This window comes from Odocoileus virginianus, chromosome 19 (genome assembly GCF_023699985.2).
Source record: "Odocoileus virginianus isolate 20LAN1187 ecotype Illinois chromosome 19, Ovbor_1.2, whole genome shotgun sequence".
Lineage (NCBI taxonomy): Eukaryota > Metazoa > Chordata > Mammalia > Artiodactyla > Cervidae > Odocoileus > Odocoileus virginianus.
Window position 1 is genome coordinate 38,200,715 of NC_069692.1, and position 25,751 is coordinate 38,226,465.

At 35.8% G+C, this 25,751-nt stretch overlaps 1 long non-coding RNA gene across 1 annotated transcript in view; it reads right to left on the reverse strand.

The window, feature by feature from the left end:
• Positions 1-269: 269 nt before the first annotated feature.
• LOC110134833 (uncharacterized) overlaps positions 270-25,751 on the reverse strand; it is a 42,329-nt gene continuing 16,847 nt past the window's right edge. The window contains exons 3-4 of the long non-coding RNA XR_011492970.1: positions 4,518-4,600; positions 270-681 (exon numbers count right to left, since the gene is read on the reverse strand). This is a non-coding gene — a long non-coding RNA (uncharacterized lncRNA). The remainder of the gene's footprint in view (positions 682-4,517; positions 4,601-25,751) is intronic.

Here is a 25,751-nt window from a genome sequence, read left to right on the forward strand (position 1 = left end):
AAATGATGTCTTTTTTTTAACTTTCCAAAGTAGGTCAATCTCAACTGATAAACTACTATACTAAGTCCTAGAAAATGAGAAGCCACCTCTGGGATATTATTAGGAGTATCAATTCTTACTATTTAATAGATGAACATTGAAGTCAGGAAGGATTCAGTATGATGACACAGAAATGCATACATCTCAAGTCTACCAATTAGACATGTGTTACATGGGCATAATGTTTAAACACATTGACCCTCATTAGAACACTATAGATAGCCCTCAAAAGTTGTTAATACAGCTACCATATGATGTAGCTAGAAGGGTACTTATTTGAGAAAAACAAAGTTGCCAATTAGAAAGTGTGTACACCCTAATGTTCATTGCAGCATTATTTGCAATAAACAAGATATGGAAGCTGCTAAGTGCCCATCAATAGGTGAATGGATGAAGAAGATGTAGTATATATGTACAACTGAATATTACTCAGCCATAGAAAGGATGAAAGCTTGTCATCTGCAACAACATGGGTTGGTCTAGGGGGTATTATGCTACATGGAAATAAGTCTTTGTGTTCATGCTCAGGTGCCTCTGACTCTTTGTGACCCCATAGACTGTAGCCCACCAGGCTTCTCTGTCCATGGAATTTCCCAGGCGAGAGAGAGACAAATACTTCATATTTTCCTTTACACATAGAATCTAAAAAACAAACAAAAAATTAACAAGTATGACAAAACAGAAAGATTCATAGATACAGAGAATAAGCTACTAGTTGCCAAAGGTCAGGGGGCAGGGGGATTAATTAAATAGATGAAGGGGATTAAGGAGTACAAACTTCCAGTTATAAATAAGTCATAGGGATGCAATTTACAGCACAAGTAATATTGTCAATAATATTATAGTAGATTTGTGTGGTGTGTAATCTATAAAAATATCAAATTCCTATGTTGTACACCTAAAACTAATATGTCTTCAGTTAATATTTCAGTTTAAAAAAAATAATAGATTTTGGTACTGAGCATATTATGGTTTTATTCTTATTGTTCTGTCATTTCACTGAATATTCATAGGAGAAGAGAAAATTATATACATTTAATCAGTTAACTGGAATTCAAGGCTCTCTCTCTAAACAAATAAGTAAATATAAATATATATCTATATATATTTTCACACACACAAACACAACACAATCAGAAAGTCAATTGAAGATGTAAATTGTCACCAGTGAAATGTATATAATGACTGCTATTATATTTAACTTTCTAATATTTTCTGGAAACTTTATTCAAAACACTTTACTTATTTTCTACAACCCTTAAAATTAGTTATTATTTTATTTTCACTTGCAGATAAGAAAGCTGAAATGTATTTGAAGTCAAGGAGATTTAAATAACTTACCCATCATACATTTTGTTATACATTTGTCATGCAATCATACAATTTCTCAGTATTTGAGCTATATCTGGACATGCATTCATCCAAAATTAAATTCAATGCTTTTAGTGTTAAACTGTCTTAGGATTTAACAATGTATAACCATGCAAGAATGAAAACACAGATCTTTTTTGAGTGAATAATTTTGTTTCAGACTACAGTGATCATACACACATATGGAAGGTTTATTAGTGAGCAAATGAAAATAAGCCTTGTCATAATTACTCTATCAAGTGTAAACATTGTGTTCTAATGACATATTATTTTTGAATATGCATAATAAGGCCATGTATCTCTCAGTCCAGTACTGAAAATATTCTGATAATAAAACTCAGTGATTCCAAATTTTTCCTGTATCTGTTCAAGATGCCACAGTGGAGGGTTGTCTGGTGGCTCAGCAGTGAGAAGCCCGTCTGCCAAGGCAAGAGACGCAGGTTCAATCCCTGGGCCAAGAGGATTCCACAAGCCACAGAGTGGCTAGGGCAGTGCTCCACAGCTACTGAGCCTGTGCTCTAGGGCCCAGGAGCCCAGCTACTGAAGCCCATGTGCCCTAGGATCCATGCTCCACAGTAAGAGAAGCCTCTCCATAAGAAGCCTGTTCACTGCAATGAAGGGTCACCCCAGCGAGCTGCAACTAGAAAAAGCCCTCATAGCAACAAAGACCCAGTACCACCAAAAAAAAAAAAAAAAGGTGTTACAGTGTTCTGATTATCCAAAACCAGACAAAAATAGAATGACTAATATAATCTTTCTGAGCAAAATGTTTTTCTTTATGTTATTGTAAACTGAAAAATGTCCACTTTATTGGTAGTGGAGAAAACTAGATACTAAGAAGGTAGGGTCAGTAGTCAATACTGCTCTATGCACTTATACATCACTGGACTTTCATGTAATAAATGTTTTCTTTTTCAATCCACTAGTGTAATGCTGCAGAAACAAACAGTAAGTACAAAGAAGAAAAATACTTTTGTTATTAGAATCATTCAGATTGTTAGATTCACTTTGTACAGAGTGAAAATTTTGGTGAACTTTGTTGACAAAAGTTCACTAAGATCAACTTACTATTTCCTGTTTGATCAAATTCTTTCCTAAAATAGTTGGAGAAGAGAAACATTTTTAATAAAAACACTGTAAGCCAATATCTGCAAAACCTTCAAGTTGCTGAAATTGTGATTTCATCATAAACTCATTAAAGGAGAATGATTCAAGAAATATTTATTCAAAGATAGAATTTGCCCTAAAAAGTAATAACAAACTGAAGTTTCAACTGCAAATATGCAAAAGTTCTAGTAGAAATTATGATGAACAATTCTAATAAACAGACTCATGGCAGTACATTTAATCTCTCTAACACATCTCTCAAATTCTGAATTCCATTCCTTTCTCCTCATCTGAATTAACTGCTACTTGACTCTACAAACCCACCCTTCAAGTCCTAGTCAAAATTCTACTGCTTTCTCTGAATAAACCTGTTAATAATTATTCTTCCCTCCTTTAAGCACCTTTGGTACTGAAAGGGTAACATGCAGGAAGGCCAGGGATCTCCAAACGGAGGAAATAAGCTGCAAGTGTCTCTTAAAATTCTGTGTTGCTATGATGACATCTGGTTCTACCCGAAGTTAAGTTTTCTTAAACTTTGAGCTAAACAATGCGTTTTTCTTATGGAATTTTTTTTTTAAGCTATATTAATGAAACTAGGTATCTGCTTTGGGATTTGCCTTTCTTCAAAATGGTTCCAATTAAGACTAACTTTTTTCCTTTTCTCAAACCTTGAGTTGATAATAACTCAACAAACCAGTATTCATATCAATTGTTTTACCACTGGGGGATGACACACATCATGCCATCCTATCTCAAAAACGCACATTGTAGGAGAGGGGCCCGGTGAAACTCCCTCAGCCTTGAGGTGTCTCTCTTATCTGCTTAATAGCTTTCTAACAGACATGAAACAGCTTGCTAAAACGCAGGGGGCGCTCTCCATCCCCCTTCTGATGTCTATGTCAGAAGTTTTCTCTGTCCCTTTTTCACTTTAATAAAACTCTGCTACACAAAAGCTCTGGAGTGATCAAGCCTGGTCCCTGGTCCCGAAGCTAAATCTTCGGAGATCATGAATCTGACACCATTCTCTGTAGGCTGTCAGTATTCACTGTGTTTATTGCTTAGAACATTTTATATCTTCTGCCTTGGGTAGTTGTTGTCTGTGTGTATCTTGTGGCTCCAGTTAGGGGTCATACTCCTGGAAGACAAGGTCTCCCTGCCCGTTGGTGCAATGCTCACTGCCAACCCCACAAATCCACACAGAACCATGTGCATTATTAACCAGAAAGCTGTGCAAATAGTAAGCACGTAGTGATTTTTCTTCAAAGAACATAATGTAATTAAATTTTTAAAAAAACTTTATATTTGTTAACAGGCATGATAAATGTGTATAGGAAACAGGGGATATGAAGCAGGCTTTGGAGAGGTTCCTTTGCTTTTAAATTAAATTGGTATCTTCTAGAAGAATTAGCAATAAAAAAAAATCTCTTTGATTCCTATTCCAATGCTGTGTGCATGGTATGTAGTTTGAGTTCTTAAAACTGAGAAAATATGGACCCAATAACTTAGTATACTCAAGGAATTTCTGTTAGACATAAAATGAATGGTGTCAGATGTAGAACATTTTGGACACACAGCAATGACCCCTTGTGGGAAGGAATAGACACCTTAAGCAATAAATGAAGTGAACTTAGCAGAATACCACTAAAATCCTCTCACTTAGAGGCATTAAGACAGAAGCACTATTGAATCAAATTAAGAGAAATGAATGAAAACAAAATCAAAAGGAACATATAGATTCTTCAGCAACCCTAGCAGGAGACTCAGACACAAGAGTTTACAGTCCTTAGACAATCAACCTGCCATTGCCACTGGGTTATAATCTTCAGAGGCAACTATAGGTTCTGCCAAAGATGTTTTTTTAAGGCTAAATACCATGCCCCATAAACAGTGCAAACAATCATCTACCAAAGCAAGAAAACCATGCCAAACACAGTGGGGGAAAACCTAAAAGAGAAGAAGACACTGTCTATTCAAATTAAATTGAGTTTCAGCTACCTTACCTTTCTCCTCAAGCTATTGGGTCTACGAAGCAGATAAGCGCGCTGTAGAAAATCTAACATTTTTCCTCTTCATTCATCTGAATCTGAAAGATAGATTTAATTTCAAATATGAATACTAGGAAACTAAAATAAAATAAGTAATAAGAAAAAAAGAGCTATATGAAAAATACAACATTTTAAAAGAAGGAAACTACTCTGAAAGACAATTGGAAGCAGTATTACAATAGGAAACCACTTTTAGAAAATATTTTAATAATTTTTATGCAAGACTGATGATTTTCTAATTAGGAAATAGAAGAGACACCATATGACTATATGACTACTTAAATAAAAACCACAAATGAGATTATATCATCAGATTTGACATTTAGTAAAATGAAACTTAAAAAACAACGCTATTATGAAATCATCTTAGAAGTCAGAGGGGAAAAGAAAGCAATACTCATTAACATGACTCAACCCAGAAGGAGGGAACAGTACTGACACATTATACAATAGTGGACTGATAATAACTTTTAAAATCTCCCTGTGATAAAGACTTGAATTTGCACATTGGGAGAGTTCACAGAGGATTAAGCGACATTAATTAAAAAATAACAGACTTTAGGTATACCTTTTTGGAAGTGTTGTACTCTTAAATAAGTTCAAAATTAATCTCTAAGTAATTGATTAATTAATTAATTAATCTCTTTGTAAAAGCAAAATAGAATCTATGAAAGGGGAAAATATCTAGCCAATTTCAAACTCCTTGAAATAAGAATGCCAAAAGACAATGAAGGCTGTTATATAAGATTCCTAGACAAGCCGATCTGATTTTGATGCAGAAACGCAAAAACTAAATAAAGGTAAAATTTAAGTTGTTCTTAGGTAAGCAAGTCTTGTAAAATGTGCTATTCATACATATTTCTTAGGAAAAAAATCAGCACTCAAAGACACACCACATAACAAAGATAAATTAAATCCTAGAATCCTAGAAATGGATCCTTGCATATTAAAACAACCAGTAATGTTCCAGGTAACCAGTAAAACACAGAGAAATAGATGATATTACTTTAGCATGATGATAAAACTTTATCCAAATATGCAAAATAATTATTGTAGAAATTTACTTATTTAAAATAATGATTTTAACATGGGTCATATCTAGTTATAATTCTGTTTATATAAACAAATTCTTAACAGAAAATAAAAGAGCAACAAAATGTTGTATCTTTAGCAAACAGAATACAAATAGAGCTACAATATAACATTAAACCATGATACAGACTATAAATCATACTATTGAAAGATAAATCATATTATTGAAAGGTACATAAGATGTGAAAAATGCTCAAAATAAATTAAGGACAAAGTCAATTCCTCAAATGGTGGGAACACAATCACCAAATACATGTACACATATACATAAATATTTACAAAATGATAGCATCCACTTTTGCTAGTAGGAGTACTAGCGTTTTCTTTTTCATACTTTTACAATTTTTTTTACATACTTTGTAAAATTTTCATATTTTATAATTTTCTAAAATAAATACACAATCCTTTTATAATCCGAAGTTTTAATCAAAAACAAGTTACTATAGTAGTATAGATATTTTAATATATGTCATACTCATATATATTAATATATATTTCCCATAATTTTGTTTCATTCTCCTTACTGGGTAGAAATCAGATCATTAGTCTTAGTCTAATGGATACACATTTTCTATAAATGTCTCTGTAAGTGGTCAAGAGAGCTCCAGGAAGAGAAAAACCCCCAGTTTCCATTAGCATGTTTGTGCTTCTCACTTGGTTGCTGTTGCTTAGTTGCCAAGTCATCAACTCTTTGCAACCTCATGGGCTATAGTCCACCAGAGTCCTCTGTCCACGGGATTTTCCAAGCAAGAATACTGGAATGGGTTGCCATGTCCTTCTCCAGAGGATCTTCCTGATTCAGTGACTGAACTCGGGTCTCCTGCATTGGCAGGCAGAATTTTTACCACTAAGCCTCTCAACTTGGTAGTCAGATTCTGTTTTTAGCTTTGGCTCCTTTAAATATCCCTTTCCCCTTTTGCTGGTATACAGTACAGTTGTGAATATCTTTTGATTGTCTTTGCCCAAGACTGCATTGTGTATAAGCTACCCACAATAAACCTCATAAATGTACTTTATGGAACTGTCTGCTTTCTTGGTCTCAAAGTTCTTTCTCCATTCTGGAGTTATTATTCAATATCTTCACCTTCCAAGAAGAAAAGATAGAAGCTGTCTGCAGATAAACATTTCCATGAATCAAAGTAGAAACATGATGAACAACAAAAACAACAACAAAACACTGTCCTGAACTTTCTTGTGCATAAATAAGAACAGAGGAGGAAAAATATTAGGAAAACTTTTTTGATACTAATAATCAGAATGGTTCATGACATGTATTTGAGATTCCCAATGGTTCTTAGTCATATTTTGAATACACTTAGACTAATGGCTTAGTGCTAACAATGGCCAATCCCATTTTATGTCTTCTTCATCCTCATTTGTTACCTATTCAACCCACACTCTTATGAATACAATTTTTCCTGCTCCAGTGAAAGCTGTTTTTTGTTGTCTGGTTTTTTTTTCCCCTTGCATTGGCTAGTACCTTTAGATCATTATTAAAAAAAATTATGGTGCATATTTTTCCTTCCCTGTAGAGTTCAACAGAGATCATTTTAATGTTTCATTGTTTTAGTGTTTCAATAATGTTTTCAGTGAAACATTAGATTATTATAAACTGGTATAAAGTGTTTTCATTTTTCAGTTACATTAAGGAAATGGTTATCTACTGTTATTTTGCTAAAGGTTAAAAATCAGGAATGATTTAAAAAATTTTGTCATATACCTTTTGGGCATATACTGAAATGGTCATATAACTTTTTTAGTTTTTGAGCTATTTACATTTGTACCACCTATTTATATTAGTGGGTTGTCTAATAATTATCTTTGCATCATTGGAACGAACGCTGCTCATAGCTTATCTTTCAGGGCATTTGAGCTCTTTCTAAAAAACGTTGTCTACTCTTGCTGTGTTCATGTTTTTCCTTGTTTATATCATTTATGTTTGTCATTTCAATCTAATGTCACCTCCTGACCAAGAAAATTTCCTTAAATGTGTTTATGAAAATAACTACTTCATCCTGCACTCCTTTCTGGAATCACTGCTTATCAATTTGCCTGCTTTATTGAATTTACAAACATTTTTGATATCTGTAAGTTTATAATTCACATATTTGCACACTTTGTTATGATTTTAGTATTCCATCATGATGAAGGCAATGACTTTGTCTTATTCATTGCTATATAATAGCACCTGAAACAGTACTGGGAATTTACAGAGGGGCAGGAAAGAGTGAAAGAAATAAGAAGATAGAGTAAGAGAGGAAGGGAGAAAATGAGGACAGAGGAGTGAAGAAAAAACAATATATAAAGCATTTTTTAAGGGTTACTGCAAGGGAAGATAGTGACTAAACCTGGGGAAATTCATGATCATTGATAACACTGTCTAGGATGAGTCCCAGGTACATATGTGTCAGAGATTTGCCATTAAAATGAGAATGAATAGTTACTTAAGCATTATTTGAATAGGTATATTTAGGATTTACAGCTCAAATATCTTTCAGAAGGAAGAACATTACTGTCTTCACAAAATGAGATATGGGAATCTTTTTCAGCTTTGAAAATAATATATTAGAAAAATAAAATATTTCATATACTGAGATAACATAATGATATTATTTATTAGTAAGCTTTCATAATACTACAAGTTAGCTGGCTGACAAACGCTAGTATCATCATTTTAAAGGTATTTAAATAACTTGCTCAGAGCTATAAATGAAATAGGCCCTGGCTAGACATACTATTCATGAGGTTGTTTGCTAGCACTGTTCTCAGTCATGGTGCTTCTAAATGAAAACCCAAAACAAAAAATACCACATACTCCTTCAAAAGGTTCTCCCAGTAACCCTTAAAGGAATGCCAAGCATTGCCACTTAGTCATTACTATAGTAGAGTATCCATAAAAAACAAAATCAGAAGTTATAGGGGTATATAATATCTATGCATAATAAATGTGCAAAATTCATGGGTTATATTTATTGTTCAATATTTTATATGTTCTCTAGAATGTGATCCTTAGGCAGGCAATTCTTTTTTTTTATTCAAAACCAGCGCTTGATTACATTATTACTTTGGATTAAATTTATTGTCTTTGGCCAATTCATGGACTAGTATGATCTTTGTTTTATTATTATAATGTTAATAAATAAAAGCTCAAGGCACAGCTCTAATACATAGTTATTGTAAATATGTTGACAACCTCATGTCAGTTACCCCAGCTACACAGTTACTTAGGGAAATTCAGTCTCAGCATTCAAATGTTATTTCATCTTAATTTTTTTATAAGTAAGTAGATAAAAAGGGCCCATGAGTACTTGTAGGTTGCTGTTGTTTAGTTGCAAAATAGTGTCGACTCTTTTGAGACTTCATAGACCAGGCTCCTCTGTCCATAGGATTTCCCAGGCAAAAATACTGGAGTGGGTTGCCATTTCCTTCTCCAGGGGATCTTGCTGACCCAGGGACTGAATCCATGTCTCCTGTATTGCAAGCAGATTCTTTACCATTGAGCCACCAGGGAAGCCTGAATATTTGTACAGGCTCCTATTAAAGTAAAGTAAAATATTTTCTGAGAAATGCAATAAGATCCTAAAACCATAGAAATTTGAGAAATATTCATATGAAATGAGGGAGATAGGAAATACCTGAAGGATTTCAAAATAGCAAAAAGGTGTTGTATCTATGGCCAAAAACTCAATGACTTCGTAGAAAAATGATTTTTAATTGATTATATTATTATTATATTCTTAATTACTCCTTCCATTCTATACCAAAAATATTTTAGGAGCACTTAAAATGGATACTTGACATCAAGTGAGGCCACCATGCTTATAAAAATGAAACTATATAATCACAAAGAAATTCTGTGAGAGAAAATACTTAATTTTGAGTAATTATATATATCTTTAACTGCTGTTGTTATGGTGTACAACCTTTGGATAGTTTTCCTTTCATGGGTAAGCCCAGGGACAATATTAAAATAAGAAAATTTTAGTTGGCTTTTAATTTTATTGACTCATTTTATACATCTTTATCCACTCTGTGTTTTTTTTTTTTAATCAAAACTATTGTGAAGTTTCTTACTTGGAAAGAATAAATGCATTGTAATTTGTAAAAGGAAGTTTTCTTTCTCCATGAACAATCACATTCCATTGTTTGTAACATTTATAATCTTTTGTGCTTATGTACAAAATTCTTGAAAAATACTTCTTTGCTTGTGTTATTTAAAGTTGCCAGTTTGTCAAAGCTTATTAAAATCAAGGCTAAATCATTCCAGTGAGCAAGTCTTAAACTTTTAGTTGCATTGTCATAGGCCTAAGAATAAATTAAAATGTAAAACTCAAACTTGGGAGAAATTTAAATGATCAAACTAAAGAATTAATACAGGATAAACCTAATCTTAGCAGTACAGAAATGAGGCTTTACTAGCAAGTCTCTTTCAAGAATCAATAAATGTTAGTGAACAATATTAAATGATGTGCTTAACAGTCTCATCATTAATACACTTAACCTGCTTTTCTTGAAAGAGAAGTTTTGACCACCTTGGATAGAAGCAGACTGATGCATTAAAATGTAAATTAAATGTCTCTTTCCAAGAGATTCTTTTTAAACTACATAATCTATTAGCATCAAACCCAATTTTTATAAATTAGAACAAATCATTTATTTTGCATATGGTATAATTTCAATATAAAAATAATAATACCATAATATCTGGATAGACCATTCAGGCTTAAGCAATCTCTTTGTAATAATATTCCTAGGTAAAAATAAACCTTGTTCATAATTAGTTATTTTTACAGACAGTCTTATAGTAAAGAGGGAGAGCTAAAGATAATTCTTCTCTGATTTTTTCTTTAGTTTTAAACAAAGAGACATAATATTGAATGGAGGTGGTCTAAATGACTCAAATGTACTGCATACTTTAAAATGTTTAAACAGAATCTAGTTATTTCATATGTTCAGTTAGATTTGAAAACTTTATTCTATATGTGCTTTGACTTCACATTTCAACTATCATGACTTAAAATGTTTTACATATTTTAGTTTCTTTTTTTTATTAGATTATAATCTCCTCAAAGTCAGAATATTTTTTTGTCCCACCCCATAATATACACAAAAAGTCAACTGTAGACAACAAGGTTTATTCCAGGATATTGTATTTGTTCATCAGCTCTGCCTGACTAGCTAAGGTCATTCTGTTTCTGTTTACTTGGTTCTAACAATCCTTATTATCTATACTCAGTTTAATCTATGCTTTGGGCCACCTTTCTGTGATGCCATCACTGTTTTGCTCATTGGACTGCAGTTGCATACTTAGCTCTCAGTTCTATTAACCCACCCCACCTTGTTTACATTTTCTGCAATCTACATGGTGAACTTTTCTCTCTCAGACTCTGAATCTGATCATAACCCAATCCAAGTTAGTCCTTTTTTCAGCCCCCAGGAAAGATGGGGTCAGATAGAGTTATCCACAATAGGTACTCTACTACCCATTGTTGATTTATTGATATTGGCTCTTAAGAAAATATTTTTAGGTAATAGCAAAAATTAAGAGAAAGACACAATACTCTAAGCAAACAGCTATTCTAGAATTTGGTTGAAACATAACCTGTATATTTCAGCATTGGTTAAATAAGTCATACAGGTTATTTCTTATCCTCAATCCTAGTAACACGTTCTATTATTATCCCCATTACAGAACTTAGAGAAAAGTCAATTAGTTAAGGGCTGTACATTATATTGATTCAATTACAGTGTGACCATAAGGGACCCTAGTAGAAATAAAGTAATTTACCAACAGTATACTATATAAACCTAATTTTAAGTTACTATTTCAACAAATTATTATTCAATATATATTATGTATGAAATACTACTCTAGCAATGAAATAAACAGAAAAATTTGTGCTATCACGAAGCGTGTGTGCATGCTAAATCACTTCAGCTGTGTCCAGCTCTGTGCGACCCTATGGGCTGCAGCCTGCTCAGCTCCTCTATCCATGGGATTCTCCAGGCAAGAATACTGGAGTGAATTGCCATGCCCTCCTCCAAGGACCGTGAAGTTTATATTCGAATAATGAGAGATTATGAAACAAAATATAAAACAATACACTAGCTGTTGATTTCATAAGTACAGTAGGGAAAAGTGAAGACAGAAAATGTCATTGATGAGAACACCTCACTGTCAGAGAGTCGAACAATGACTTTATATGGCATAGAGGGAGCCAGCAGTAAAGGATACAGGAAAGAATTTCATTCCAGACACAGGAGACGACACATGCAAAGATCTATGAGAGACACACGTCCGCTGTGCTTGAGGGGTGGAAAGGTGGCCACCTTTCTGGTATAGGCTGGTATAGAGCAAAGTACTGGGAAAGTAATGAGATAATGTCAGAAAACCACGGGTTCCAGACCATACTGATTCGTATATGCAATTCTGAGTTGCCTCAGACTGAGGCACCTGACTGTGAGGGTGCCGCTATAGGAGTTGCCTCAGTAAGGAAACCAAGAGTTTATGGCCCTAGGTCTCTCAAGACTCCAAGTGAGGCAAGGAGCCACTGCAGGACTGAGCAGAGGAGCGGAACGGTCTAATTTACATTTTAACAGGATCACTTCAGGTGCTGTGTTCAGAAGAGCTTGAGGAGTGAAGTGAAGGAAAAGGTTTGGGGTGATCATGTGCTCAATACTGAATGTTCCCCCGGGTGCCTCAGTGGTAAAGAATCCACCTGCAATGCAAGAAACGTACAGGACACATGGGTTCAATCCCTGGGCTGGGAAGATCCCCTGGAGAAAGAGGGGGGATCTTTCCTGGAGAACTCCATGGACAGAGGAGCCTGGCAGGATACAGTCCATGCGGTCACAAAGACTCAGACACGACTGAGCAACTAACACACACTGAATATACATGCTTTTGAGTAAGATTTGATTAAATCTTAGGTTTGAAATGGTTGTGAGACATCTGAGTAGACACACTCAATAAGTAATGGAAGTAAATATTAAGAATTCAAAGGAAAGACTGGTATAGATAATATTCTTGGGAACTGTCAGCATATAGATAATATCTGAAGTTATACAACTAGATTCAATCATTTCAAGAGTGAGGGTTGATGAAAATAAATAATAGATTTTCTCACTGAGCACTGTTAAGATTGAAATGCTGAGAAATTTGGCTCAGATGTAGAGACTGATGATGCTACATACACACCAAAAGTGTATGAAAATATTTCTTACTTATATGTATATGGGGACAGCAGGAAGTCTTCCCAAGAGCTGAGTCAAAATGTCTTGAGAGAGCAAGGAAGAAAGTGACTGGCTTGGAGTGTTTATTAAGGTTGGAGGATCGAAATGAGGTCTCATGTGTAGTTTAAACTCCTGCTGTCACCAAAGAAGGGAGCATTCAGACTTTCTTGTAAGTTTTTCAGATGTGGAGCTGATGGGGAAAAGGGAGGGATGAGACTAAAAAGATGTCAGCAGACAAATATCAACAAATGAACTCGGACTCCTTATTTTAGGTAACTGTAGGTTACTTTCGAGTTAGAAAATGTCTCAAGAGAAGTAGGAAAAAATATGCTTTGAGCAAAATTGAGTTATGAGCTGGGCCAAATATTGGTAATAAGTCGAGTGATATAAGGGCTTGAGAAGCAGCTGGATTGTGGAGGCCTTTGTGTTCTTAAAAAGAATAGTTTCAGGATAGTGTGGGGAGAAAGTCTTAGATTTATCTCTAGTAAGAATTAAAATGGAGAAACTGGAGGCTTTGAAATTAGATATTCATCCATTCAAATTTTGTCAGAAAGGAAAGAGAAAGATGGGAAGAGGGAGAAGAGGACATGGGGATTAAGTGGAGCTAAGAGTAGCTTATACTTAAAGTGAGCTTCAATATCACCAAGTATTAACACCTAATATCACCAATTTGGTCACCTTTACACACGACTCTGATTACCCTAGCTAAATTAGAAGCACTGATTTGGAGCCTCCTATTCAATGATTCAAACTTAACATGTGATTTTAGCAACATCATTTCCTCAGTTCAGTTCAGTCCAGTCGCTCATTCATGTCTGATTCTTTGCCACCCCATGAACCGCAGCATGCCAGGCCTCCCTGTCCATCACCAACTCCTGGAGTCTACCCAAACCCATGTCCATCAAGTTTGTGATGCCATCCAACCATCTCATCCTCTGTCGTCCCCTTCTCCCCCTGCCCTCAATCCTTCCCAGCATCAGGGTCTTTTCAAATGAGTCAGCTCTCCGCATCAGGTGGCCAAAGTATTGGAGTTTCAGCTTCAACATCAGTCCTTCCAATGAACACCCAGGACTGATCTCCTTTAGAATGGACTGGTTGGATCTCCTTGCAGTCAAAGGGACTCTCAAGAGTCTTCTCCCACACCACAGTTCAAAAGCATCAATGCTTCAGCACTCAGCCTTCTTTATAGTCCAACTCTCACATCCATACATGACCACTGGAAAAACCATAGCATTGACTAGACAGACCTTTGTTGGCAAAGTAATGTCTCTGCTTTTTAATATGCTATCTAGGTTGGTCATAACTTTCCTTCCAAGGAGTAAGCATCTTTTAATTTCATGGCTGCAATCACCATCTGCAGTGATTTTGGAGCCCAGAAAATTAAAGTCAGCCACTGTTTCCACGGTTTCCCCATCTATTTGTCATGAAGTGATGGGACCAGATGCCATGATCTTAGTTTTCTGAATGTTGAGCTTTAAGCCAACTTTTTCACTCTCCTCTTTCACTTTCATCAAGAGGCTCTTTAGTTCTTCTTCACTTTCTGCCATAAGGGTGGTGTCATCTGCATATCTGAGGTTATTGATATTTCTCCCAGCAATCTTGATTCCAGCTTGTGCTTCCTCCAGCCCAGGATTTCTCATTTCCTCAAGTCACATTTAAATAAAATAAAACTATTATAGTTTTGAGAATTAGATGGCAACAATTGATATTTTTTATCATGTAGTATTTCATTAAAGAGTGAGCAATAGGAGGGGAAGACCCAGACCAGAACATGCTTATCAGAGTACAGAATGACAGCCAGACTTCTAGCTTAGTGGATACTGAGAATTATAATAGGCTAAGAGAAAATAATGGGAATAAATTAATTAAAAAGTAAATTCATTAAAGTGAGAATCTCCTACATATTTGACTCTTCCAAATTACAATATGGCAAGTTGTTTTATTGGTCTTCATCTTCCCCTGTCCAAGAATATTTCTATTCTCTTGTCTACAAAAAATAATGTCTGGGAAGGTGTAGAACGCCTGATATGTCTTCCAAAAATGAAGCTGTTTTTATTTCTGCTTCACTATAGATCCCAGAATGTCCACCTGTTTCTGATCAATATTAGTGAAAGTGAGTTTTGCTAGTCAGGAAGGAAGACCTTGCAACATACTCAACTCAGCAAAGTAAATCTTCTGAGAAGAGACCTATTATGGAAATATAATACCACACACACTAGCTACCCATCATAATTCTAGTCCTAAATTCACCATATGCATAAAAGTCATTAAGCATTTTAGAAAAATTAATAGTGTGAATAATCCAGTGGAAGAAAGAGAATTTACCCTAAAGGAAGCAAATCCTTTAATATATTAACTATAATTAATATCAGTTCAGTTCAGTTCAGTTGCTTAGTTGTGTCTGACTCTTTGCAGCCCCACAGACTGCAGCACATCAGGCCTCCCTGTCCATCACCAACTCCTGGAGTTTATTCAAACTCATGTCCATTGAGTTGGTGATGTCATCCAAACATCTCATCCTCTGTAGTTCCCTTCTCCTCCCACCTTCAATCTTTCCCAGCATCAGGGTCTTTTCCAATGAGTTAGGTCTTTGCATCAGGTGGCCAAAGTAATGAAGTTTCAGCTTTAGCATCACTCTTTCCAACAAATACTCAGAACTGATTCCCTTTAGGATAGACTAGTTGGATCTCCTTCAGGTACAAGGGACTCTCAAGAGTCTTTTCCAACACCACAGTTCAAAAGCATCAATTCTTCAGTGCTCAGCTTTCTTTATAGTCCAACTCTCACATCCATACATGACTACTAGAAAAGCCATCACTTTGACTAGACAGACCTTTGATGGCAAAGTAATGGAATATTCATAATGAAAAAGAGGGATTGAAGAAAAAGAAACAGTTATGGGAAAATAAAAATAAAATATAATTCTCAAAAAAAAAAAACACAACTAAACACAAGTTTAAAAGGTAAAGTTAATTAGAAATAAAAGGAGAAAATCCCAAAAGATAAAATAGAAGAAAAGTTGTGAACTAAAGTTAAACATGTTTTCGGAGTTAAGGACCCAACAAGATAAATGAAAACACTTCCTTCTGACGTGTAGCTGGTACAATTTTAAAATATCTGAGAAAATTAGAAACTACACAAACTTTGAGAGGGAAGAAAATCAGCTTACTAATGGTATAAAAATCAGAATGTCTTCAGACATTTTATCAGTCACACTAGATGTTCAAGAAAAATACAGCAATGATTTCAATACTCATAAGAAAATGGATTCTACCCAAACTATAAAATTATCAAACAAAGTATAGGCATTCTCAATTGTTCAAAAGTTTGAGAATTAGATATGTTTATTTTTTGCCAAAAGTGGAATAAGAAAACAAACAACAGCAACAGCAAAAATAGAAAAGACTGTCTTAAATGAGAATCCAATTTTCCATAATAATTTGTGATTATATTAATATGAGATATATGACATATCATATGAATATGAGAGATGAAATATCCAAGTGGCTGAGAGCCTCAACCTTAGCATTCCATTTCCTGCTGCACCACTTGCTAGTACAGGCCACAGAGGCCTGTGTCAATTCCCTTTATCTTTCTGTGCCTTAGCTTCATCATTTGTAAAATGGGAAACAGTTGAACCAACTTCATAGGATTGTCACGATGATTAAGTAAATCATTATGCATGAAATACTAAGAAATGTGCTTTGGATATAAGTCCTATGTTACCCACAACTATTATTGTCATTACTATTATGTCAGTAATAAAACAACACATAATATCAGGTTATAAATTGGTCATCAAAAAAGCAAAGCAAATACAAGTGGGCTATTATTAAGTGTCTAAGGAAAAGAATAAAAGAAGGAATCGAAACTAGAAATATGGCTAAAAAAACTCTTAAGATTTAATCACATGCTGAAATAGAAAGATTTTATATATATATATATGTGTGTATGTATGTATGTGTGTGTGTGTGTGATCTTTCTTTCTATAATATAGAGAATATGTGAATGAGTGGCAAAATCAGGACTGGGCAAACTGATGTGCCTTACTGATTAGAAACTACAGGTTGAATAAAGAACTTGTGTCAAGAATTGTTCTCAAAAGGTTAAGTATAGCTAACTTCTCAGTTCCTCACTAGTATAATAAGATGTGTCCAGTGGACACATTGCCGGTGGAAGGAGGATGGACAAGGCAATGAGGTTCCTTCCTGGTTACAGCAGGTCTGGTTTTAAACTACTTAACTGCAAACACAGCAACTGTTCAGAAGAAAGCAGTTGGTGAGCATAGTAGAATTCACCCTGCTCTGAGGAGTCTGCTGCTGCTGCTAAGTAGCTTCATTGTGTCCGACTCTGTGCGACCCCTTACACGGCAGCCCACCAGGCTCCCCTGTCCCTGGGATTCTCCAGGCAAGAATACTGGAGTGGGTTGCCATTTCCTTCTCCAATGCATGCATGCATGCTAAGTCGCTTCAGTTGTGTCTGACTCTGTGCGACCATATGGACAGCAGCCCACCAGGCTCCCCTGTCCACGGGATTCTCCAGGCAAGAATACTGGAGTGGGTTGCCATTTCCTTCTCCCTCTGAGGAGTCTGAGTTGCCTCAAAAAGAGGCATCTGGTTGTGAGCCTGCCACTATAGGAGTTACCTCAGCCAGTTAACTACAAATTAATGCACCTAGCTCTTCCCAGTCTCCTTAAAGCCAACATGTCAAAGATCAGGAAAATTTCTCATAGTTAGACGTTTAAGGCAGAGAATCCAAAAATTTTAAGCATAGTGTATTGACTATTCTGTTGGTTTTTATTATTTGGACATTTCATAGAAAATTTATATTTTTCAGGAATAGATGCAAATTTTATTAAGATTGAAAATATAAAAGTTAATAGTATAGAAGAAATAATTAGTAGGTTGAAAGATAAAAGAGAGAGAGAGTCCTTATTTCAACCAAATGGAATGAACATTTCTAAGAATCAGGATTGTTTTGCTGTCTACTCAGGCTGAGAAAGTCAGCTACACAGCAGGGACTAGAACCCAAATTACTTGACCATCTTCACCTTGTGAAACTCCAAGGGAAGAGTAAGGGAATTAACAATCATGTTAGAACATTAAGCATGTTTACAGAATTTGTTGTCACTCTAGCAATACACAGATATGCACAAGAGAACCACTGTTAGCCAATAAACTGGATTATCAGTTTACTCTTCAAAAACCCACCCACACTCAACAGGTATATTTATAACCTGCACTATTTATTGTCATTTTTCCCACTCAAAAGAATAAACCATGAGGAATCAAATCTTCAAGATGGTTCTGAGGTAAAATTGCTAGTTAACGAGCTGTGCTGAATAGTTTCCTCAGCCACAGTTATAAACGACTTCAGACATGCTGGTTGTTTCAAATGAGCCAGGCATTGGTGAAATGAAGGTAGAAAAAGGCACTTTTGAACAAGATTTGGGGGACTCTGTAAATGTGCTAAATGACATTATGCAAAGTTTCTTGATGAGACCATTTCAACATTCCCTAACTTCTACCACAATTTAACAGTTACAGCAGACCTAGTTTCCCAGAAATTTGTTGTGAGGTTCATAATGAATTAATTCTACCTGTACTAGATAGAGGATTAAGGAACTCATTTTGACTTAAAATAGCTGCAAATCCTGTTATGTCTGACTAGCAAAATTTTTGTCCACTCAAGAAATCTTTGTGAATTATTTTCATCTCTCTCAGGGGATTAAAGTTAAAGAATAAAATTAACAATCTCTGAATACACCAAATATTTATATTTAAATCCATAGATGATCTTTAAATCCTGTCTCATAGTGAATATTTAATATTTTATTTAACGTTTTTGAATAAAGTATAATATCTACATTTCATTATATTTTAATTTATTCACATACCATGTGGACTAGAGTAGTTGAAACTTTAATGTTGTACTAGAAAATGTTTGATAATTTTAATAATTCCAGATAAAATCAAATCTTAGTATCTCAATAATATATTATATAATTTAATATATTTTAAAAGTTACCTTTTAATAGAAACTACTGAAATACAGGATATGAATTTTTAAATTCTTTCATTTAAATAATTTTTTTTAAAATGATAGAAATCTAACATGCAGTTTAACACACAGGAAGTTGTCATTTGTTTGCTGCAAATTTATGATTTGCAAACTATTTCATAAAGTTCTCTTATATGTGAGTTTCAGTCTGTACAGTTATTCTACTTATTTTTATAATTTTTATTTTTTTAAATTATGACATTTACAGGAGACTTGGAAAATACAGAACAAAGTTACATATATTTCCACTATATAATTTTTAAGTAGATAAGATTTTACAGTTGGAGTTTCAATTTCTAATTATTTTTTAAAAGTGAAGAAAGTATAGTTTTGGAAGTTTTGGCCACAGCAATCAGAGCAGAAAAAGAAATAAAAGGAATCCAGATAGGAAAAGAAGAAGTGAAACTCTCGCTGTGTGCAGATGACATGATCCTCTACATAGAAAACCCTAAAGACTCTACCAGAAAAGTACTAGAGCTAGTCAATGAATATAGTAAAGCGGCAGGATATAAAATTAACACACAGAAATCCCTTGCATTCCTATACACTTACAATGAGAAAACAGAAAGAGAAATTAAGGAAACAATACCATTCACTATTGCAACAAAAAGAATAAAATACTTAGGAGTATATCTACCTAAAGAAACAAAAGACCTATACATAGAGAACTATAAAACACTGATGAAAGAAATCAAAGAGGACACAAACAGATGGAGAAACATACCGTGTTCATGGATTGGAAGAATCAATATTGTCAAAATGGCTATTCTACCCAAAGCAATCTATAGATTCAATGCAATCCCTATTAAGCTACCAGTGGTATTTTTCACAGAACTAGAACAAATAATTTCTCAATTTGTATGGAAATACAAAAAACCTCGAATAGCCAAAGTAATCTTGAGAAAGAAGAATGGAACTGGAGGAATCAACCTGCCTGACTTCAGGCTCTACTACAAAGCCACAGTCATCAAGACAGTATGGTACTGGCACAAAGACAGAAATATAGATCAATGGAACAAAATAGAAAGCCCAGAGATAAATCCACGAACCTATGGACAACTTATCCTCGACAAATGAGGCAAGGATATAAAATGAAAAAAAGACAACCTCTTTAACAAGTGGTGCTGGGAAAACTGGTCAACCACTTGTAAAAGAATGAAACTAGAACACTTTCTAACACCATACACAAAAATAAACTCAAAATGGATTAAAGATCTAAATGTAAGACCAGAAACTATCAAACTCCTAGAGGAGAACATAGGCAAAACACTCTCTAACATAAATCACAGCAGGATCCTCTATGACCCACCTCCCAGAATATTGGAAATAAAAGCAAAAATAAGCAAATGGGACCTAATGAAACTTAAAAGCTTTTGCACAACAAAGGAAACTATAAGCAAGGTGAAAAGACAGCCCTCAGATTGGGAGAAAATAATAACAAATGAAGCAATAGACAAAGGATTAATCTCAAAAATATACAAGCAACTCCTCCAGCTCAACTCCAGAAAAATAAATGACCCAAAAAAAAAAAAATGGGCCAAAGAACTAAATAGACATTTCTCCAAGGAAGACATACAGATGGCAAAAAAACACATGAAAAGATGCTCAACATCACTCATCATCAGAGAATTGCAAATCAAACCCACAATGAGGTACCATTACATGCCAGTCAGGATGGCTGCTGTCCAAAAGTCTACAAGCAATAAATGCTGGAGAGGGTGTGGAGAAAAGGGAACCCTCTTACACTGTTGGTGGGAATGCAAACTAGTACAGCCGCTATGGAGAACAGTGTGGAGATTTCTTAAAAAACTGGAAATAGAACTGCCATATGACCCAGCAATCCCACTTCTGGGCATACACACCGAGGAAACCAGATCTGAAAGAGACACGTGCACCCCAATGTTCATCGCAGCACTGTTTATAATAGCCAGGACATGGAAGCAATCCAGATGCCCATCAGCAGACGAATGGATGAGGAAGCTGTGGTACATATACACCATGGAATATTACTCAGCCGTTAAAAAGAATTCATTTGAATCAGTTCTAATGAGATGGATGAAACTGGAGCCCATTATACAGAGTGAAGTAAGCCAGAAAGATAAAGACCATTACAGCATACTAACACATATATATGGAATTTAGAAAGATGGAAATGATAACCCTATATGCAAAACAGAAAAAGAGACTCAGATGTACAGAACAGACTTGTGGACTCTGTGGGAGAAGGCGAGGGTGGGATGTTTCGAGAGAACAGCATCAAAACATGTATATTATCTATAGTGAAATAGATCACCAGCCCAGGCTGGATGCATGAGACAAGTGCTCGGGCCTGGTGCACTGGGAAGACCCAGAGGGATTGGGTAGAGAGGGTGGTGGGAGGGGGGATCGGAAAGGGGAATACATGTAAATCCATGGCTGATTCATGTCAATGTATGACAAAACCCACTACAATATTGTAAAGTAATTAGCCTCCAACTAATAAAAATAAATGAAAAAAAAATAAAAGTGAAGAAAGTGAAGTCACTGAGTCATGTCCAACTCATTGTGACCCAATGGTATGTAGCCTGCCAGCCTCCACCATCCATGAGGTTTTTTAAAAGTAGATCACAGCAAACTGAAATTCTGTTATGGGGAACTAAAGTGCTTTTCAAACTTCATGACAAATCCCTGATATTTGAGGAGATTAAACAGTTGTGATTATAACCTCTTGGTAATTAAACAAATTTTAAGTAAGTATTTAGGGAAATCCTATAATTTTAAATGTTTGCTATTAACACTGATTCATTAGTTATATTTGGTATATGTTTAACTTTATATCTTATTGATTTTATAGGTGGAATTCTCAATGATACCTCCATGACAGGCACAATAATCAATGGTTGATGACTTACCCTCAGTAGTTTATGTATTTTCATGTCTACAACTTAAACTTTCTTTTTGACACTGATCCATGAGAGAGATAAAAATAAAATTTTAAATAATTAAATTTTTATAGTAAGTAAAATAAAAATGCTATCTCTAACATAAATGCATTTTAACATTTTTGCACTCTTTTGGGTGATCTTATGATTTATTACTCATTGCTGCTATCACTCATGCTAATTCTGAGAGTGAAATAACTAATTAATAATATTTAAACCTGGCAAACAGGCTTAAACTGGGACTCTCCATGGCAAAGGGAATAAATGGTCATCATAGATATCAGTTCAGATCAGTTGCTCAGTCGTGTCTGACTCTTTGAGACCCCATGAACTGCAGCACACCAGGCTTTCCTGACCATCACCAACACCCAGAGCTTGCTCAAACTCATGTCGATTGAGTCAGCGATGACTTCCAACCATCTAATCCTCTGTCGTCCCCTTCTCCTCCTGCCTTCAATCTTTCCCAGCATCAGGTCTTGTCCAATGAATCAGTTCTTTGCCTCAGGTGGCCAAAGTATTGGAGTTTCAGGTTCAGCATCAGCCCTTCCAAAGAATATTCAGGACTAATTTTCTTTAGGATGACAGGTGGGATCTACTTGCGGTACAAGGGACTCTCAAGAGTCTTCTCCAACACCACAGCTCAAAAGCATCAATTCTTTGGTGCTCAGCTTTCTTTATACTCCAACTGTCACATCCACACATTACTACTGGAAAAACCATAGCTTTGATTAGATGGATCCTTGTTGGCAAAGTAATGTCTCTGCTTTTTAATACGCTGTCTAGGATGGTCATAGCTTTTCTTCCAAGGAGCAAGCGGCTTTTAATTTCATGGTTGCAGTCACCATCTGCAGTGATTTTAGAGGCCCCTCCCCCTACACAAAAAAAATCTGTCACTGTTTCCACTGTTTCCCCATCTATTTGCCATGAAGTGACGGGACCAGATGCCATGATCTTGGTTTTTGGAAGGTTGAGTTTTAAGCCAACTGTTTCACTCTCCTCTTTCACTTTTTTATCAAGAGGCCCTTTTAGTTCTTCATTGATTTCTGCCATAAGGGTTGTGTCCTCTGTGTATCTGAGGTTATTGACATTTCTCCCAGTAATCTTGATTTCAGCTTGTGCTTCATCTAGCCCAGCATTTCACATGAAGTACTATGCATATAAGTTAAATAAGCATGGTGACAATATACAGCCTTGATGTACTCCTTTCCCAATTTGGAACCAGTTTGTTGTCCCATGTCCAGTTCTAACTATTGCTTCTTGACATGTATACAGATTTCACAGGAGGCAGGCCAGGTAGTCTGGTATCCCCATCTGTTTAAGAGTTTTCCACAATTTGTTATGATCTACAAAGTCAAAGACTTTGGCATACTCAGTAAAGCTGAAGTAGATGTTTTTCTGGAACTCTCTTGCTTTTTCAATGATCCAACAGATGTTGGCAATTTGGAATTTCACATTTCATGTACTGATGAAGCCTGACTTGGAAAATTTTGAACACTACCTTGCTAGCATGTGAGATGATTGCTATTGTATGGTAGTTTGAACATTCTTTGGCATTGCCTTTCTTTGGGATCGGTATGAAAACTGATATTTTCCAGTCTGTGGCCACTGCTGAGTTTTCCAAATTTTATGGCACATTGAGTGTAGCACTTTCACAGCATTATCTTTTAGGATTTTAAATAGTGCAACTGGAATTCCATCACCTCCACTAGCTTTGTTTTTAATAATGCTTCCTAAGTCCCAGGTGACTTCGCATTCCAGGATATCTGGGTCTAGGTGAGTGATCACACCATCCTGGTTATTTGGATCATGAAGATCTTTTTTTTTTTTTTTTTAATATAGCTCTTCTAGGTATTGTTGCCACCTCTCCTTAATATCTTCTGCTTCTGTTAGGTCCATACCATCATTAGTATTATCAGGGAACTCCTTTTGTCAAGAAGTAGAACAGAGCATAATTAATTGGCAAGCAAAGTATTTTCTTCAATAAAAAATGGATATGGGGCTTCCTTATAGAATTTTCTGAATTTGATTTAAAGTTTAAAACAAAATGAAATTTAATGAGAAGTAGTATCTTTTTGAAAAAGAGAGTTCCAGAAAAACATCTATTTCTGTTTTATTGACTACACCAAAGCCTTCGACTCTGTAGATCACAACAAACTGTGGAAAATTCTGAAAGAGATGGGGATACCAGACCACCTGACCTGCCTCTTGAGAAACCTGTATGCAGGTCAGGAAGCAACAGCTAGAACTGGACATTGAACAATAGACTGGTTCCAAATAGGAAAAGGAGTATGTCAAGGCTGTATATTGTCACCCTGCTTATTTAACTTATATGCAGAGTACATCATGAGAAACACTGGGCTGGAAGCAGAACAAGCTGGAATCAAGGTTGCTGGGAGAAATATCAATTACCTCAGATATGCAGATGACACCACCCTTATGGCAGAAAGTCAAGAGGAACTAAAAAGCCTCTTGTTGAAAGTGAAAGAGGAGAGTGGAAAAGCTGGTTTAAAGTTCAACATTCAGAAAACTAAGATCATGGCATCTAGTCCCATCACTTCATGGGAAATAGATGGGGAGACAGTGGAAACAGTGTTAGACTTTATTTTTGGGCTCCAAAATCACTGTAGATGTTGATTGCAGCCATGAAATTAAAAGATGCTTACTCCTTGGAAGGAAAGTTATGACCAACCTAGATAGCATATCAAAAAGCAGAGATACTACTTTGCCAACAAAGGTCCATCTGGTCAAGGCTATGGTTTTTCCAGTGGTCATGTATGGATGTGAGAGTTGGACTGTAAATAAAGCTGAGCGCCGAAAAATCGATGCTTTTGAACTGTGGTGTTGGAGAAGACTCTTGAGAGGCCCTTGGACTGCAAGGAGATGCAACCAGTCCCTCCTAAAGGACATCAGTCCTGGGTGTTCATTGGAAGGACTGATGCTGAAGCTGAAACTCCAATACTTTGGCCACTTCATGTGAAGAGTTGACTCAGTGGAAAAGACCCTGATGCTGGGAGGGACTTGGGGCAGGAGGAGAAGGGGATGACAGAGGATGAGATGGCTGGATGGCATCACTGACTCGATGGGCATGAGTTTGAGTAAACTCTTGGAGTTGGTGATGGACAGGGAGGCCTGGCGTGCTGTGATTCATGGGGTCGCAAAGAGTCAGACACTACTGAGAGACTGAACTGAACTGAACTGGAGTATCTTTTAGATAAAAACACTGTTCTTCAAAAAACAGGCCTTGTAGGCTCCAAAGGGTTAGATGGAACCAGTAGAAAACCTTCATTTACTGGAGAGGACAGTGCTAAGTGAAAGTGTTAGTCACTCAGTTGTGTCTGACTCTTTGTGATTGCATGGACTGTAACCCGTCAGTCTCCTCTGTCCTTGGATTTCTTCAGGCAAGAATACTGGAGTGGGTCGCCATTCCCTTCTCCAGGGGGTCTTCCTAACCCGAGGATCAAACTTGCGTCTCCCACATTGCAGACAGATTCTTTATCATCTGAGCTACCAGGGAAGTCCTGAACACTGCTAGTATCACTGTAATTTCACCTCAAAATAGCAGATCCTAATTCCATCTGTTTTCATGATTACAGAACAAACAGCTCTTTATGAGTAACTAGTGAATTCCCTGGCAGTCCAGTTGTTTGAACTTGGTGCTTTCTTTGTTTGGCTCACGTTTAATCCGTAGTCTGGGAACCAAGGTCCCACAAACTGTGTGACAAGGCCAAAATAAATAAATAACTGTTCTTCACCACTCCTACACTTCCATTTGCACCTAATCTCAATTCTCTTCTCACCTATGTTTCAAAATTACACTCATAATGCCACTTTTCACTTGTTGCCTTCCTTAATTATCATTGCAGAAATGTCCACCTGTATTAGA